This window comes from Elephas maximus, chromosome 6, assembly GCF_024166365.1.
Source record: "Elephas maximus indicus isolate mEleMax1 chromosome 6, mEleMax1 primary haplotype, whole genome shotgun sequence".
NCBI classification, from domain to species: domain Eukaryota; kingdom Metazoa; phylum Chordata; class Mammalia; order Proboscidea; family Elephantidae; genus Elephas; species Elephas maximus.
This window is the reverse complement of record NC_064824.1, coordinates 113,933,096-113,952,392: the sequence shown is the minus strand read 5'-3', so window position 1 is coordinate 113,952,392 and position 19,297 is coordinate 113,933,096. Positions and strand designations below refer to the sequence as shown.

At 38.6% G+C, this 19,297-nt stretch overlaps 1 long non-coding RNA gene across 2 annotated transcripts; it reads left to right on the top strand.

Annotated features, from left to right (window-relative positions):
• The first annotated feature begins 12,086 nt into the window (after window positions 1–12,086).
• Window positions 12,087–17,399, top strand: LOC126078455 (uncharacterized). Of its 2 annotated transcripts, none has more exons than XR_007518045.1 (4): window positions 12,087–12,172; window positions 13,571–14,168; window positions 15,308–15,413; window positions 17,031–17,399. It is a non-coding gene; the product is annotated as an uncharacterized LOC126078455 (long non-coding RNA). The 2 variants fall into 2 exon arrangements; XR_007518044.1 differs by lacking the exon at window positions 17,031–17,399 and adding an exon at window positions 15,578–16,807.
• Window positions 17,400–19,297: the final 1,898 nt, after the last annotated feature.

The window sequence follows — 19,297 nt, the reverse complement described above, 5'->3', positions numbered from 1 at the left end:
AATTGGTATGGTTAAAGGATACAACCCTGATGCACACCTTTCCTGACTTTAAACCATGCAATATCCCCTCGATCTATGTACAGGTTCTTCATAAGCACAATTAAGTGTTCTGGAATTCCCACTCTTCACAATGTTATACATAATTTGTTATGATCCACACAGTCAAATACCTTCGCATAGTTAATAAAACACAGGTAAATATCTTTCCGTTGTTCTCTGTTTTCATCTAGGATCTCTCTGACATCAGCAATGATATCCCTTGTTCCACGTCCCCTTCTGAATCTGGCTTGAATTTCTGGCAGTTCCCTGTGGATATACTGCTGCAGCTGCTTTTGAATGATCTTCAGCAAAATTTTATTTGCATGTGATATTAATGATATTATGAATAACAGTGGAACATTATCTGATATAATGTCGGAAGGTGAGCCCCTCAGGTTGGAAGGCATTCAAAAGATGACTGGGGAATAGCTGTTTCCTCAAAGTAGAATCGACCTTAATGACTTGGATGGAGTCATGCTTTCAGGACCTTCATTTGCGAATGTGGCTTGAGTCAAAATGCAAAGAAATCTATTAATAATCAGAACATAGAATGTACAAAGTATGAATCTAGGAAAATTGAAAATCTTCAAAAATGCAATAGAATGCATAAACATCAATATCCTATGCATTAGTGAGCTGAAATGGACTGGTATTGGCCATTTAGAATCAGACAATCATATGGTTTCCTATGCTGGGAATGATAGCTTGAAGAGGAATGGTGTTGCATTCATCATCAAAGAGAACATTTCAAGATCTATCCTAAAGTACAACACTGTCAATGGATAATATCCATATGCCCACAAGGAACACCAGTTAATAAGACTATTATTCAAATTTACGCACCAACCACTAAGGCCAAAGATGAAGAAACTGAAGATTTTTACCAACTTCTGCATCTGAAATTGATTGAACATGCATCAGGATGCACTGATAATTACTGGTGATTGGGATGCGTGAGTTGGAAACAAAGAAGAAGAATCAGTAGTTGGAAAATATGGCCTTGGTGATTGTGATGGTGAAGATTGTGTGCCAACTTGGCTGGGTCATGATTCTCAGTGTTTATATGTGATCACTCCCATGGTGGAATCTGCTGTGCATAGCCAACCTGAAAGGGAGTTCCTTGGGCATGGTCTGATTCTGAATATAAAGCAGACATTCTGGCTTTTTGCTAGCTCTGTTTCCTGCAGCTGGCTCCTGTTCATCTGACCTCCGCTTCTTGGGACTTAAGCTAGCAACTTACGTACGGAACTTGGGACTCATCAATCTTCACAGCCTGAGAGCGAGAGCCCTACTCTCAGACCTGCCTATCTTGGGTTCACCAGCCCCTTCAGCTACGTGAATCAGGAGAAGCCTTGTGGTCTTGCCTGCCAATCTTGGGATGCACTGATCTTCACAGCCTGTGAGCAAGAGCCTGCTCTCCAACCTGCTGATCTTGGATTTGCCAGCCCCTGCAGCTACAGGAATCAGGAGAGGTCTCTATCCTGATCTGCAGACTTTGCAAATTCCACACTCGACAACCATGTGAGCTGTTTCCTTGATATAAATCTCTCTCTCTATATATATTTATTCAATTTACTGCCAGATGGAATACACAGCAATCAAGTCAACTATATCTGTGGAAAGATACAATGAAAAAGCTCAGTATCATCACTCAGAACAAGGCCAGGGGCCAACTGCAGAACAGATCATCAATTGCTCATATGCAAGCTCAAGATGAAGCTGACAGAAATTGAACAAGTCCACGAGAATCAACGTACGACCTTGAGTATATTCCACCTGAATTTAGAAACCATCTCAAGAATAGATTTGATGCTTTGAACACTAATGATCAAAGAACAGGTGAGTTGCAAATTGACGTCAAGGACATCATACATGAAGAAAGCAAGAGGTCGTTAAAAAGACAAGAAAGAAAAAAAAAGAACGAAATGGATGTCAGAAGAGACTCTGAAACTTACTCTTGAACATCAAGTAGCTAAAGGAAAAGGAAGAAATGATGAAGTAAAAGAGCTGAACAGAGATTTCAAAGGGTGGCTTGAGAAGACAAAATAAAGTATTATAATGACATGTGCAAAGACCTGGAGATGGAAAACCCAAAGGAAAGAAACACTCAGCATTTCTCAAGCTGAAAGAACTAAAGCAAAGAAGTCAAGCCTTGAGTTGCAGTATTGAAGGATTCTATGTGGAAAATATAAATGACTCAGGAAGCATCAAAAGAAGGTGGAAGGAATAAACAGAGTCACTATACCAAAAAGAACTGATCGACTTTCAACCATGATCAGGAACTGATGGTACTGAAGGAAAAAGTCCCAGCTGCACTGAAGGCATTGGCAAAAAACAACCAAAAATTAAACTGGCTGCCATCAAGTCGATTCTGACTCATAGTCATGTCCTAAAGGACAGAGTAGAACTGCCCCATAGGGTTTCCGAGGAGCACGTGATGGATTTGAACTGCTGGCCTTTTGGTTAGCAGCCGTAGCTCTTAACCACCAAGCCACCAGGACTTCTGGTGAAAAACAAGGCTCCGGGATTGATGGAATACCAATTGAGATGTTTCAACAAATGGATACAGTGCTGGAAGTGCTCATTAGTCTATGCTGAGAAATTTGGAAGACAGATACCGGGCTAATGGACTGGGAGAGAAGAAACAAAAGGTAAGGAAAAGTTATTGATTGTAAAATGCTAATGGCCCAAGGGTTGTATGAATTAACAATCTGTGTTTCTCAATCTGATCAACTGAAAATGCCAATAAATGTGATTTTCTAATTTTAACTACAATATTAGAGAATAAAACAGGTTGTTAATTCAGTTTGTTTTCTAGGTCTTCTTTTTCTAGACACACTTTCCTTTAACAATATGGGAACGAAGGTTGGTGTGTTAGGTGCTGTGGAGTTGGCGCCAACTCATGAAACCTTATGTATAACAGAATGAAATATGGCCCAACCTGCACCATCTTCATGATTGTTGGTATATTTGAGTGCGTTGTTATGGCTTTTGTGTCAATCCACCTATTCAAGATTTCCCTCGATTTCATTGTCCTTCAACTTTACAAAAAAGATGGTCTTTCCTAGTGACTGGGAACAAAGGGTATCCATGAACTAATGTGAAAGCAGATTCTAATGACTGGAGGAGAATTCATTGGATTAGCCCAGTGAAGAGGAGACCAGCTCTTCTTCTAGGGTAGCAACATTGCCCCTGCATTTGCTCTGTGTCAATACTCCACCAGCCTGACAGACATGAGGGCAAAATCAATGGCTCTTACACCTTCTGTTCATTGAGGCTCTTTTATCACCATATATGTTGTGGGTGAAAAACTTGGTGGCATAGTGGTTAAGAGCTATGGTTGCTAACCAAAAGGTCGGCAGATTGAATCCACCAGGCGCTCCTTTGAAACCCTGTAGGGCTGTTCTACTCTGTGCTATAAGGTCACTATTAGTTGGAATCGAGCTGACAGCAACTGAACAGCTGTTTTGGGTAATAGGTTGACCATGGCTGCTAATGTCTTTCTGAGACTTCCTGGTTGCAAGCCGCATTGTCTTGGACTGGTAATTGCATTGTAGTAGACTTGCTGGTCTTTGCTTGATATATATATATATTTTTTAACTGCTCTACTATATTTTTCAAAACTTGAGAATAGAAAGTTCAAGGCAGATGTGTACAAAAAAAGGAAAATGAAAATCAGGTAGTGTAAATCTATCCTCAAGTGCTACAAATTAATAAGCAGCATAATGTTACCTCTACTTTGGGGCCTGAGCAGATTCTATATATAAAATGGCTGTTCTAGAAGCAAATAAGAATTTATGTCTCTGCTATGCATACTGAGAAAAACTTTCACTTATTATGTAACAAATAAAAATTAAAAAAATTAACAAATAAAAATAGAGGACCCAAAACAGACTTACAGTTAGCTGGTTTAGTTTCTGGATCACTGTAGGGCTTCAATCAATGTTTTGTTGATGGTGGTTGGATGGATGGATGGACGGATGGATGGGTGGATGGATGGATGGGTGGATAACTAGATGGATGAGAAGACTGCCATCCCCCTGATATTTTGTGATTTATGATATTTTATATTATGATTTAAACATAATATCCAAAATAAATGTTGAAATTGGTCGTTGAAGGGGTATGAAGAAAGTGGCCACTGTATTTCTCCAACATCATCTTTTTCTACTACTTTTATACCCCCAAGTAAGAAGAGGACTGGTGCAGATAGTTCAAAGACAAGGGCAATTTGAGAGTGACAGAACTATAAAAAGAGACCTGACAGGAAAAGTCTTGAAATTCAGGATTCCGGGTCTCATATTTCCATATTGCCATCTCTTTCTACCAAAGGCATGACTTCGATCATTCAACACCCTGGTTTCTTAAATATGTTTGATTAATGTGTGGGATGATCAATGTACCTCTCAGTGCTATTTAGATATTTGAATTATATCAGTTGAACCAAAGGGCTGTTCACACTGTGTGGATTTCTTTTTATAGTGCTAATAATGAAATCTTGCAACAGCAACTCATGCTTGAACCAAATTTGACTGTTTGAATGTCCAAGGATATGCTTAAAAAAAAAAAAAAAGTTGCTGTCGAATTGATTCCAACTCATAGTGACCCTATAGGACAAAGTAAAACTACCCCATAGGGTTTCCAAGGCTGGTAGATTCGAACTGCCAACCTTTCGGTTAGCAGCTGAACGCTTAACCACTGCTGCCACCAGGGCTCCAGAAAACATGTATACAATGTAAATTCATGTCATATTAATTAACGGTATAAAACCAAAAAAAAAACCAGACCCACTGCCGTCAGGTCGATTCTGGCTCATAGCAACCCTAGAGGACAGAGTAGAACTGCCCCATAGAGTTTCCAAGGAGCATCTGGGGGATTTGAATTGCCTACCTCTTGGTTAGCAGCTGTAGCATTTAACCGCTATGCCACGAGGGTTTCCAATTAAACATATAGCTTCTTTTAAAATATTGAGGGTGTCTAAATACACTTTTTTTTTCTTGTAATACATAGTTACTGGAGAAAAAAGTGGAAGATGCGGAAACATGCAAAGAAATTATTTGTTATATTTCGTCTCAGAGATACTAAGGCAAACAACACTAGTGGCTATCAATATTCACGTTCCTTTTCTTCCCCCATTGGACATACTGCAAGAATGTAGTTCCCAGACTTTTGGACTTAGGTAGGGTCTGTGGCTGAGTTCTGGCCCAATGATAAATGCAAGTGATGTATCAATTCCGAGCCATGCTTCTAAAACCTCCTACCTTCATCTGCCTAATAGATGCTTAAAAGATTCTAAGTCTCTAGAAGATGAAAGAAGCTTGGGTACCTAAATAATTGCCTAGAGACGAGTACCCTCCAACCCTGTATTGAACTGTGACATGAGCAAAAAATAAACTTTTAGTCTTAAGTCAGAGAGATTTGGGGGTTATTTATTACAGCAGGTAGCCAACCGTGACTAATATAAATAATCACTAACATTTTACTATATTTCCTTTCAATCTTTCTTCTATGCATATATTCTATACAATTGTGGTCATACTGAGAGCATAGTCTTATATCATGATTTTTTATTTAATATTATATCATAAACATTTTCTGTTTTATCATAAACTCTTCAGAAATGCATAGTATTCTATTGTATGGCTATATTGTAATGTATATAGCAAACACCCTATTTTTATATAATTCAGTTCCAGCCAGTTTTTCACTATAATGATATGATGAACATGTTTATACACAAACTTGTGTACAGATATCTTTTTATTTTCTTTATATAGATTTCTAGAAATAAAATCAGTGTGTCAAAGAGTAGAAGTGTTGTATTGGTTTAGGTATATGTTGGTAAATTGCTTTCTCCGAAAGTTATAAAATTTGCATTCCCATCTGAAGTGTTACGGGAGTGCTTACATCATCACATGTTCACCAATGTCAAGAATTATCATAATGAGCAGTTTTAACTGAAATTTGTGTTCTTGACATACAATAGCATGCCCTTGACCACAGGATTAACATACCATAAGAAAAGTGACCTTCACAATATCTGCGACTCTACAGATTATCTACTTTTTAAGTAGTAGAGTGCCACACTCACAAAGTTCGGAAATTCCAGGATATGAAGGGCAAATTCTTCAAGAATAGGAAATCACTTTAACACTGTATGCCATTCAAAATCCCTCAGAGTGAATGAAGCCAAAGAACTGGGAGGTAATCACTGAATAGGGCCCTGAAGCATAAATTGGGAGCCTGCCATTCAGACAGGAGGGCAAAGGACATTACAGATGGAGAGCTAGATATGTGAAAACACAGAGCCATAAAGGAGCAGGCCAAGCTTGGAAAAGAACAAGCCCATCTGTGTTTTCAGAGCATGGGATGGTAGCGCAGAAACTAAGACTAAAAAGAAGCAGTTGACTGGAAGAAGCCCTGCGTGCCATGCTAAGGAGCCTGGAATTTTCCTATAACTAATAGAAGAGAGGAAACCCTGGTGGCCTAGTGGTTAAGAGCTATGGCTGCTAACCAAGAGGTTGGCAGTTCAGATTCACGAGGCGCTCCTTGGAAACTCTATGGGGCAGTTCTACTCTGTCCTATAAGGCCACTATGAGTCAGAATCAACTTGACAGCAATGGGTTTGGTTTGGTTTTGGTTTAAAAGACTTTATACCATGTTCAAGCTATAGTATAGATACCACTTTATTTAATTCTGAAAACAACTTCACAAGGTAATGTGTATTGTCCACGTTTTAGAGAGATCATGTTGAAACAGAGGGCCAGCATCAAGTGGCTTATATGGAAGAGCTGAGATTTTAATCTCAATCTTTCTGGCTTCAAAGCCTACAATCTTTTCATTGTACTACGTTGCCTTCCATGCTGTGACAATCTGGATGATTTATTGGGAAGGGAAAATGATGCCCTTGATTAGCTACCTCTAGGATAAAACAATATGCAGATGACACAAACTTACTTCTTGAAAGCACAGAGGATTTGAAGCATTTACTGAAGAAGATCAAAGACTACAGCCTTCAGTATGGATTACGCCACAACATAAAGAAAACAAAAGTCCTTACAACTGTACCAATAAGCAGCATTATCATAAATGAACAAAATACTGAAGTTGTCAAGGATTCCATTTTACTTGGATCCACAATCAACGCCCATGGAAGCAGCAGTCAAGAAATCAAACAACATATTGCATGGGGCAAATCTGTCCCCAAAGACCTCTTTATTTATTTATTTTTTATCATTTGATCTCATTTATATGAAATATCTAAAATTTTACACATACACATATACAAAGGACATGTGGTAATTCAAAGGCATCAATTCTTCAAAAAGCCCTCTTAAAAGTATTGAAAAGCAAAGATGTCACTTTGAGGATTAAGGTGTACCTGACCCAGACCAAGATATTTTTAATCACCTCACATGCATGTGAAAGCTGGACAATGAATAAGGAAAACTGAAGAATTGATCCCTTTGAATTATGGTGTTGGCAAAGAATATTGAATATACCATAGACTGCCAAAAGATTGAAGAAGTCTGTCTTGAAAGAAATACAGCCACAATGCTACTTGGAAGTGAGGATGGTGAGACTTTGTTCTTCTTACATACTTTGGACATATTATAGGAGGGACCAGTCCCTGGAGAAGGACATCATGCTTGGTAAGGTAGAAAACACAAAAACCAAACCCAGTGCAGTCGATTCTGACTCATAGCAACCCTATAGGACAGAGTAGAACTGCCCCATAGAGTTTCCAAGGAGTGCCTGGCTGATTCGAACTGCCGACCCTTTGGTTAGCAGCTGTAGCATTTAACCACTACGCCACCAGGGTTTCTGGTAAGGTAGAGGGTCAACAAAAAAGAGGAAGACATTCTCTGAGATGGATTGACACAGTGGCTGCAACAATGGGCTCAAACAAAACAACAATTTTAAGGATTGTTTCGTTCTGTTGTGCATAGAGTCGCTATGACTCAGCAGCACCTAGCAACAACACAACAAAATAAAACAGTGTTGCAAAAACTTAGATCATAGAAAATACATTTTTACGAAAAAGGAACTGGATTTAACATGGCAGGTGGCCTCCTCAAGAGATTTCCAATAAAAAGGTAAAAAATTGGGTGGGAGTTGAGGGTGAAAGCCAGATTACAGTGAGTGGCAGAGTAAATGGGAGGTGATATATGGAAATGGTTTAAAAGTATAATTGAATCCCTTCCATAGTATTTTTCTTTAAGTCTTTCACATCGCTGCTGTTACTACTAGTAATAATTCTTCAAGATTACAGTGATTACAAAATTGATATGACTGAAAGCTATGTTGTGGGCTCAGACATTTTCATTTGTCATCAAAATATTTGGAGAAGAAGAACTGTCTCATAACACTAGGAATTAAGAACAGATATTCAGAACAGTAGAAAAGTCTCAGCTTCAACAAGATGGTAACAGATTTCCAAGACATCTCTGAAACGTTGCACTAAAAAGTATGCCTGTGTCATCTATCTACATCCAGCCATTGCAGCCATTTACTCCAAGTTAGAAATAAGCCTTTTGTTCTAGGGAAAAATACCAGAGAACATATCTGAACTATTTACTTGTTAACCAAGTTACCATTGAAAAAATTACGCATACTATGGGTAAAGCTAATTATGCTGTTACTAATACTTTAAGTGAAAATTCTGTAGAGACTATAAAAGGACTCTGAATAAAGTCGAATAAAGTCCTTAGGAGTCCCCAGATGCAGTGTTTGTATTTTATAAACTTCTCACTAACCTTACTGAGGATGAGGTCATCCCCCAGATTGGCTTTGTCTATTTCTATTAATAGTTGCTCATTAATGCCACAGGGTTTTTGGTTCATTAATGCCACGACTATGGATTCCCAATCATCAATGATCCAGAAATAGTTACATAACTTAGAATTTCTGTTATCCTTCAAATTCTCAAATTTTCTAGCATTTTAGAGATTTCATGAGAAATTTTGCAATGATTCTACATTCGGTCAGTAGGCAGAAATTACTCAAGTGTTTCCAATATGGGAAGTTTAGTACAGGAAATTTGTTAAACTGGTAATGGAAGATCTGAGAAGGCAAGCAAAGGACAGGGAGAAGAACAGAGATTAGCAAAAGTAGGAAGCCACTACTATTAGAAGGAGGAAGGGAGAAATCAGTGTTAGTGAAATTCCAAAGTCAAGACAATTTAATGCAGAATGGAACCATGGCAGACTATCCAATGGGAGCTGAAGCTGCAGAGGAGGCCCATCCTCTGTGTCTTAGTTATCTAGTGCCATTATAACAAAACTACCACAAGTGGATGGCTTTAACAAACAGAACTTTATTCTCTCACTGTTTAAGATGATAGAAGTCCGAATTCAAGATGCCAGCTCCCGGGGAAGGCTTTTTCTCTCTGTCTGCTCTGGGGGAAGGTCTTTGTCATCAATCTTTTCCTGGTCTAGGAGATTCTCAGCACAGGAACCCCAGGTCCAAAGTATACTCTGTACTCCCGGTACTTCTTTCTTGGTGGTATGAGGTCCCTCTCCTCTCTGCTCAATTCTCTCTTTTATTTCTCAAAAGAGATTGACTCAAAATACAGCCTAATCCTGTAGATAGAGTCCTGCCTCATTAACATAACTCCCTCTAATCCTGCCTCATTAACATCGTAGAGGCTAGGATTTATAACACGTAGAATAATCACATCAGATCACAAAATGATAGACAGCCACACAACACTGGTCTAGCTAAGTTGACATACATTTTGGGGGGACACAATTCAATCCATAACACCCTATTAGAGATGTGGCCGAAGACAGAGAGAGAGGAGGAGAAATACCTTGTCGCCTCCCTTCCTCCTGCCCTTAGTCTCTCACTTGTGCCTCCTTTGGCCAAACCTATCCAGAAGCCAGAGTGCAAGGGATCCTGGGAAATTCAGTTCTCCCCAATTTAGAGAAGGGTAGGGAATAAACCTGAGTTCAGGCCAGACAAATGACTGGCAAAAAGTGCTAAGGCTTCAACAATGTGTTAATCCTGGGAGCAAAGAAAAGGCTGAATTCACAGAACAACTCGGAAGTAGAGAAAGAAGAAAAATCTTGGCTTCACAACAAAGTTCCTCATATTTGCTGATAATGTGAAAATACGAATGACTTCCTAGTTTGAAGAAAAAGAAAATGCTGATAATCTCAAAAAGGAGGACACAGCAGGAATACAAATGATGGGAAGGTTTTGGAAAGAGAACTTCCACTGGCACTCTCTTGGGTTCCTCTAGCGCTGCTGTCATCATTTAGCCAGCTGAGATAAGTATGTGCAATACTGGATGTGATCTACAGCTAAGGAAGACTAAACCTTCCCAGAGCTCTACATTTTCTGCTGTTTTTCCTCCTTAAAAGTTTGCCCTTGTTGGATCGCTTCACAATTTATTGGGAAAAAAACATTCCATGGAGGTATTCTCAGCATAATGTCATTTACTGGAATGTTATATCATCATTTGCTTCCCAGTAAAGATGAGTTTCACATGTTGAGAATTAGCCACATTTTCATACCATTAGTTCTTCCACTTATGGTGAGGGAGCTATGCATACCCAAAAAACCAAATCTTTTGCCGTGGAGTCGATTTTGACTCATAGCAATGCTATAGGACAAGGTAGAACTTCCCCATATGGTTTCCCAGGCTGTAATCTTTACAGAAGCAGGCTGCCACATCTTTCTCTCACGGAGCAGCTGGTGAGTTGGAACCTCCAACCTTTCAGTTAGCAGCTGAGCACTTAATCACTGCACCACCAGGGCTCCTGAGCATGTACAGTAAGGGGAATAATGACGTCTGGCATTGAGGCACTAAGTGCTTCAAGGATATCTAGAACATGAGTTCCTTCTGAAGGCAGAAGTCTCCCAACTGCTTTCTTAATTTGCACCGGTACAAGCCTTGTCTGAAACTCTTTTTATAAGCTTTTATCATTAATTATGTCACTATCTGCACAGCGCTGGTGCTATGGGTGCAGTGCTCTGGATGTGTTCTCTATTTACCTACAGCGTAGTTAAAAGAATGACATTTAATGTTGATGTCCACAGCTGACAGTCACCGGAGATCCCTAAAGAGATTGTGCCATTCCAGAGAAAGTGTAGATGTCAGAGAATGTGTTTGAAGTGTATATTCTGCCTAAACAAGTTGGACGACAAACTGTCATGGTGCCAAACTTACTGCAAAATGGTGAAAGAAAAGAAATTCCTGCCACTCACAGTTCATTCATGAAATAATGGTAATGGCTAACATTTCCTGAGCACCTACTGCCTACAGGGAGCCGTTGTATGCACTTCACGTGTATTAACTCCTTTAAACCTTATAACAACTCCAAGGTGGATAAATTAAGTACCTTGCCCTGGAATCACAGACCCAATGTCAGAGGCAGAATTTGAAAGCAGGCAGTCTGGCTCCAGAGTCTACACTATTAAATAATCTACTCTCTGCCTTTCTCTTCTGTGAGATGGTTATTACATTGCCTTGCTTAACTTCTTATGGAACTTTCAGGGAGCATTTGAAAGCTTGGTTTGAAGGTTTGTCTAGTGAACAGCAATTGATTTGATGTCACAATGGTATATAACAGTGTTGCATATAAGACCTCTGCTAGTCTATTTGCTCAGTAGTACATATGGATTTTTCAGGACTGCATCAAAGAACAAACTGCATTATTGACATAGAATCCTTAAAGTACCTGGTAATACCCCAAATACAAAACTTTCAGTCATACTAGCTAGATGCACCATGCAGATTACTGTAAACAATTATTCCTGGGAATAGGGCTGCATTTACCTTAATAAAGTTTAGGATTTTGTGGACTGGAATCTTACCTAAGCTGCCAAAATTAGAGAAAGTCAGGCTGAAATGGTGATGCTAGCCTCAAAGTGTTTATCTGAGAAGTTGGTCAACATGCCTTAAAAGGGTTTCTCCAACTCATCCTCCGACTTGTAGGTCAACGGCAGGAGCCATCCTGTTGAGTTACAAATGGGGAACTAACTCAAGACTTGTTACACCATGTGCTTCCAGTCTACCTGAGGACTTGCATAATAAACAAGAATGTAACTTAGTTACTACTCTGTTTTTACTGGCTGCTTACTCAACTGCACCAAAAAATATTTATTAGAACTACAGAGATAGATCAAGGTAAGGCCTGGATCATTCTAGATTCATAGCAGATAGATGGGGGGGAGGGAGAGGGAGGGGGCATCATTGAAGAACTTCCTTCAAGAGCAGAACTAATGGAAGTATTTTCCTCTGAGCCAATTTATTTATTTTTTTCTACTTCTGAGAATTCACAAAAACCATAGAGCAATAATTATTTGGCCACTTCCTATTCTGAAGTGGTCTTACTTATTTCTATTCTCAAGGCATTCACACAAAAGGAACTTTATACTCAATAAAAGAGGAGATGTATTAAGTATGTCAGGAATTGTTATGGTGCAGCATTAGGCTTTTGATATCCAATGGAACTCAAATTTTTTATGAACAGTGTGATTCTTATAGTGTTAAGAAACCATCTTGTTGTTGAAGGCTGTTCTAGTTATCTGTTGCTCTTGTTAGCTGCCATCAAGTTGGCCCCCAATTCATCACGATTATGTGCACAACAGGATCAGACCACTGTGATTCGTACAATTTCCGTTGGCTATTTTTTGGAAGTAGATTGCCAGGCCTTTCTTTCTAGTCTGTCTTAGCTTGGAAGCTCTGTTGAAACCTGTTCAGCACTACAGTAACATGCAAGCCACCAGTGACAGAGGAGTGGTGGCTGTGCTTGAGGTGCGTTGGTCAGGAGTAGAACCCAGGTCTCCTGCATGAAAGGCAAAAATTCTACCATGGAACCCTCTGTCCTCCCTAGTAGTCTATGACTATGTAATTAATTATTTCAAAATTTGGAGGCTTTTTTCTTGCTCACGAATCTTACCTGCAGTGTAGACAGAGCTCATTGAGGACAGCTCACCTTTTCTTCACTTGACATCTGCTGGGGTGGCTTGAAGCCTGGAAGTTGAAATTACCTGAAGATTTGCTCACTCCCATAAATGGTCAGCTGAGATCTTAGGTGGGATTTTTAGCCAGAATATTTACATGTCACCTTTTCATGTGGCTTCGACTTCCTCACAATATGGTGGCTGATTCCAAGGGGGCAAGTGCCCAGGCAAAAAATAGAGAGCCAGGCAGAAGCTGGATTTCGTTTTATATTCCAGCCTCAGAAGTCATACAGTGCCGTACCTGTCACATTCTGTTGGCTGAGGAAGTTACAAAGATCCACATGGGTTCAAGAGGAGAAAACAGACACCACCACCTTTCAGTGGAGGCATGTCAATACCACATTGTAAGAAGAGCATGCAGGCAGGTTATACGTTGGTGCAGCAATCTTTGAAAAATACAGTCAACCCCAAAACCCTATTTGTTTCATGTATGTAGGTCCAAACAGAGTAATACCACTCTCAGGAATACTTGCCTTATAGCTTCTTCTTCTTTTTTTTCTTTTTCTTAAGAATACCCATGCACCCATTTTCCTCATTCAAACTTCTATCTCCTTTCTAGATTCAAAGAACAGCTTAAGCCTTTGTGAAGTTCCTGGGTGGTGCAAAAGGTTAACAGGCTCAGTTGCTAATCAAAAGGTTGGAGGTCCAACCACCCAGAGGTACCTTGGATGAAAGACCTGGTGATCTACATCCAAAAAATCAATCATGGAAAACCATATATAGCGCAGGTCTATTCCGGCACACATGGGGTCACCGTGAGTAGGAATCAACTCGATAGCAACTGGTTTGGTTTTTTTATGTGCATGGTCTTTGGGATAATTTTTGTAATGAACCAAGGAAAATGCAAAAAGTATATGGACTAATATTTAATATTTATGATTAATTTTATAATATTATGTAAATTATATTACAAACTAGTTGCCGAATGCCTATGTTTTCTTGTGTAAAAATAGTGATATTTACATTTTCCACTCATATCCTTGGGGTGTTATGGAAATTATCAAGTTAATGCGTGCAATGTGTTTGCCATGTGAAAATACAAGCAGCTACACAACTAGAGAATAATCATTCTACTATTTTTCAATCTGGAAATAATGAATCACAGGATTCCATCATGCTCCACATTTGTCAGCAGTCCATACAACTGAGATGATCAGGTGAGATTCACCATGATAGACAGTGTGTATATTCCAAAAAGAACAAGGGCTGGAGCAGTATTTCAAATCCATACTCTGCTCATCTGGGGATAGAATGATTAGACTTTATACCTTTGGTAAATGATTTGTTTCAATCTAGATTTTGTTAATTGTGCTATCAGATTCAACCAAATATTTCAGAATAAGGAAAATGAATATATCACGGTTTATCTTAAAAAGATCATATCTCTGTGACTAATGCCATGGCAAAGACAGCTAAAGAAATCCGCTGCCTGCCTTTAATTCAAAGAATAGTACTTAGTGAAAGAAAAAAAAAAAATTCTACTAAAGAAAGAGGGTTGTTATTCTAAAACCTAATCAAAAAGTGTCCTAAAAAATAAGGAAAGGCAAAAAATCTTGGCCTTTTGGGCAAAATTCTGCATGACTGTTGACACAAGTAAAAGTCTATCATGTCTTCTAAGTTGGCAATTTTATAAAGAAAGAGAAATCAAGAAGAAAAAATCTGCTGCATTCATTTTAGGAAAAATTTGCTGGAACAGTGTTGCTTTGAATGAGGCTGGTCTGAATGTTTGTTGATGAGAACTGAAGGGTATTTTTTTTCCCCCCCAAAGACATTGTCTTTGTCTTTGCAGTATCTGTACTTTAAAAAAATTCCTTTGGTACCTATAAAGACTACTGCTTAAACCTTATAGATTTGGAGTAAATTATTTATGAAAGTGTTATAAAAACAAAAAGGACTTCAGCAAGGCCATCTTTAAAATTAGAAACTATAAAATTGAAATGGTTGGAAAAAAAATTACTTTTAGCAAGGCCAAAATTTTTAGTGAGTCAAGATAATTTTCTCAAATACGTGTCTGATTTGCAAGAAGGAGTGAAAAAATAAACAGCTAAGGGGCTGAAATCTTACAGGTTTATGCAAGACAGTTAATACAAATTGGCTGAACACTACCTACAACATATTAAGAATAGGCCTGTCATACACACACAGAAGTTAGTTTTATTCTTTTACAGTTGTACTTAGTTTATAGAGATATATAAAGATGAGGAAGAGAAGAAGGAGACAGGGCCATAAAAATTTTAGGACCCATGTCTTAAATATTACTGTTATCTGATGTCTTTTTATTTCTGGGTTGAACCAGTGTTTCTGGAAATCTTTCCACCTAAGATGACAATAAGGAACCCTAGTGGTGCAGTATGAGGAGCCCTGGTGATGCAGTGATTAAGCCCTTGGCTGCTAACTGAAAGGTCAGTGATTCAAACCCACTAGCTGCTCCATGGGGGAAAGATGTGGCAGTCTGCTTCCGTGAAGATTACAGCCTTAGAAACCCTGGGCAGTTCTACTCTGTCTGTTAGGGCCGCTATGGGTTGGAATCAACTTGACAGCAATGGGTTTGGTTTTTTGGTGATAGGTTTGGTTTGGTTTGGAAGAAGACAGTGCTTACGTAAACTGAGAGAAGAAAGCGGCTATGATGTTTGCAAGAAAAAAGAAGAAAAACAAGGAAGAAGGAAGGATGTTAGGAGAATCAGAAGTGAGATAAAGGAAGGTCAAAATGAAAGAAGGGAAAAAGAATTGGGTAATAAGGTAGAAAGAAAAAAGGCAGAAGCGAAAAATGAGAACAATGTAACCCAAGCTTTGGCAAACAAGGCCATCTTCTATTTTTTTACAGCCTGAGATAAGAATGGTTTTTACATTTTTAAATGGCTGAAAAATATCAAAAGAAGGACAATATTTTATGACGTAAAAAAGCTATATGGCATTGCCAGTGGGAATGCAAAAATGGTATAGCCATTGTAGAAAACAATGTGGAGATTCCTCAAAAAAACTAAAAATAGAATTACCGTATGATCCAGCAATTCATTCCTAGGCATATACCCCAAAGGCTTGAAAGCAGAGACTCAAAAAGAGATTTGTACACCAATGTTTATTGCAGCATTATTCACAATAGCCAAAAGTTGAAAACAACCTAAATACCCATCAACAGATGAATGAATAAACAAAATGTGGTACATACATACAGTGGAATACTATTCAGCCTGTAGGAGAAATGAAGTCTTGATAGAAGGAGTTTGAAGACATTTTGCTGAGTAAAATAAGCCAATCATAAAGGACAAATATTGTATGACCTCACTTATATAAAAAGAAAGAAAACGTGGAACAGAATTTTAAATCCTCTACAGACTTTCCGGAGCCATGGAGGCTGGATGAACCCCTGAAACTATTGCCCTGAGGTGATCTTTAAATGTTAAACCAAAAATATACCATAAAATCATCTTAAAACCAAAAAGTAGTTTAGCTTAACTAGTAAAAAAAAAATCTGCCTTATCATTATGTTCTTTTAAGAACTATCTGTGTGGGATAAAATTGATAAAAGCAACTAGAAAAATTAAATAGGAACCTCAGGGGGCAGCGAGTTTATATTAATAGAGAGGAATAATTTAGAAAAGGAGGGTAAGAATGGTCGTACAACTTGAAGAATGTAATCAATGTCACTGAATTATACATGTAGAAACTGTTGAACTGGGGTGTGTTTTGCTGTGTATATTTTTAACACCAAAATAAAATAATAAACCAAGCATCAAAAATTCAAGCATTCTCAACAAGTTATCTTCTGTTGTAAATATGCAATTTCTTTGATTATTTTCATGAATTAAAAGTGTAACATAAATTTGCTTATATCTAAAAAAAAAAACAAAAAAACCTGGTGTCCACAAATAAAGTTTTTTTTGTCCATTCGTTACATCTATGTCCATTTGTTACATATTGTCCATGGTTGTTTTGTGCTAAAATGGTAGGTTTGGCTAGTTGTGACAGAGGCTGTATGACTCTCAAAGGCTAAAATATTTATTATTTGGCCCTGGCAGAAAAGAATTGGCTGATCCCTGAAGTAATCAATAAATATCTGTGAAATATCAACTATGTGCTCAGCACTACAGGAGGACAGAGAATACAATAGAAAAGAGAAAATCACAAAGATGTGGTTCCTACCTTCAAGAACTTGCAATCTAGTTGAGAAGGGAAAACCAAAAATAGCTGTTCTTCGTAGTTGATTGCTAGGAGCTACAAAAATGGCAATAATGTATAGTGTATTCCTTCCTGGTTCTTGCTAAATGTAATACCTTGTAAGCGATCATATTAGAATTTAGGCATCCACCATACAATTGCATCCTACAAAACCCTTACTATGTTTTTAACCTCTAGTTTAAGGTTATCATCTATATCTACAATAAACATATAAAATACCACAATAAGGGCTTACTTTTTTTTTTTGTCTGAGAATTTATTTATTTATTGTAGTTTAGATGAAGGTTTACAGAACAAACTAGTTTCTCATTAAACAGTTAGTACACATATTGTTTTACGACATTGGTTAACAACCCCAAGACATGTCAACACTCTGCCTGCTTGACCTTGGGTTCCTTGTTACCAGCTTTCCTGTTCTCTCCTGCCTTCTAGTCCTTGTCCCTGGGCTGGTGTGCCCCTTCAGTCTTGTTTTGTTTTATGGGCCTGTCCAATCTTTGGCTGAAGGGTGAACCTCAGAAGTGACTTCATTACTGAGCTGATAGGGTGTAGGGGGGCCGTATTCTCAGGGTTTCTCCAGTCTCTGTCAGGCTAGCAAGTCTGGTTTTTTTTTTTTTAGTTAGAATTTTGTTCTGCATTTTTCTCCAGCTCTGTCTGGGACCTTCTATTGTGACCCCTGTCAGAACAGTCAGTGGTGGTAGCCGGGCACCATCTCGTTATACTGGACTCAGTCTGGTGGAGGCCATAGTAGATGTGGTCCATTAGTCCTTTGGACTAATCTTTCCCTCGTGTCTCTAGTTTTCTTCATTCTTCCTTGCTGCCAAAGGGGTGAGACCAGTGGAGTACACTAGATGGCTGCTCACAGGCTTTTAAGACCCCAGACACTACTCACCAAAGTAGAATGGAGAATATTTTCTTCATAAACTACATTATGTCAATTGAGCTAGATGTTCCCTGAGACCATGGTCCCCACAGCCCTCAGAATAAGGACTTGATCTTGAATGGATAATCCAGCAAAATCATTTTCTCAGTGAGGCACTTCCTGAAAGAGCTCAAGGCTTGGAAGGAAGATGTATGCAAAGGTCTGAGAATTAAACGTGACCCTATAAGTCATGTTGCTGATTCAAAAAGTTTGATATGTAATAATACCTTTCCTGGGCTAAAATGGAAATAAAATCCTCTAATGTTTCGTTTGCAATAAATTTCCCCCTCATCCCAAATTAATCCTCTTCCCTACCTACAAGTACCCCCTGCCCAGACCATATCTAAATGGCAATGACTCATGTCCAGAAGGAATTATAGTAGTATCTGCTCATTTCTTATATCAAAGTGACCAATATCCATCCCACTTTCCCTTTTTTTATTTTGCTAAGAAAACAAATGGTCTCATTTTGGCATAGTACTTACACTGTCACTTAGTTTCTCATTGCAAACCTTATGTCCAAAGAGAGCTGACAGCCCCTATTGTGGGACCTAAGAGTTGCACTTGCCTCATAATATTTCCCCAATGGAACTTCCTGCCTCCATAGGTGATATTCTCTCCATTAGAGAGTCACTCCTTTGTTTATGTGATATAATCTGGGATGAATCATTTTCATCTCTAGAAGTTTGTTGAAAGTCAGTACTACATGGAGTGCTACACATGATTAAGGCATTATTAGGCATTTGTACCCTAGCATAGATGAGTATATCAAATTGATCTCCTATTTCATCTCTAGTTGAAATTGGCGTTCTGAGAGAATGAGACACAGAACATAAAAACCGATGAGCAGTTTAGGAGATGGGGAGAGAGTGAGATATCTAGAATACTGGACTTAATCTATGGTAGGCAACATGCCATGGGGAATGGAAATGAAAGACCAGAAGGATAGAAAGAGGATTGGGATGATCAAATGGAGATGAGGGATGGGAGGGGTCTGTATAGAAACGTCATTTAGTGTTCCTTTATTCTCTCTCACCCATCATTAATAGTGGTCAGAATGCCTCTTTTTTTTTTTTTTTAATTACTGGATCAAAGGACCTGGCAAAAGATAGAGGCACATTTATATTGGGAAATTTGAGGAGACTTTAATTAAAGTTACTTTTTACAAAGGTTTGTGCAGGGTTTAGG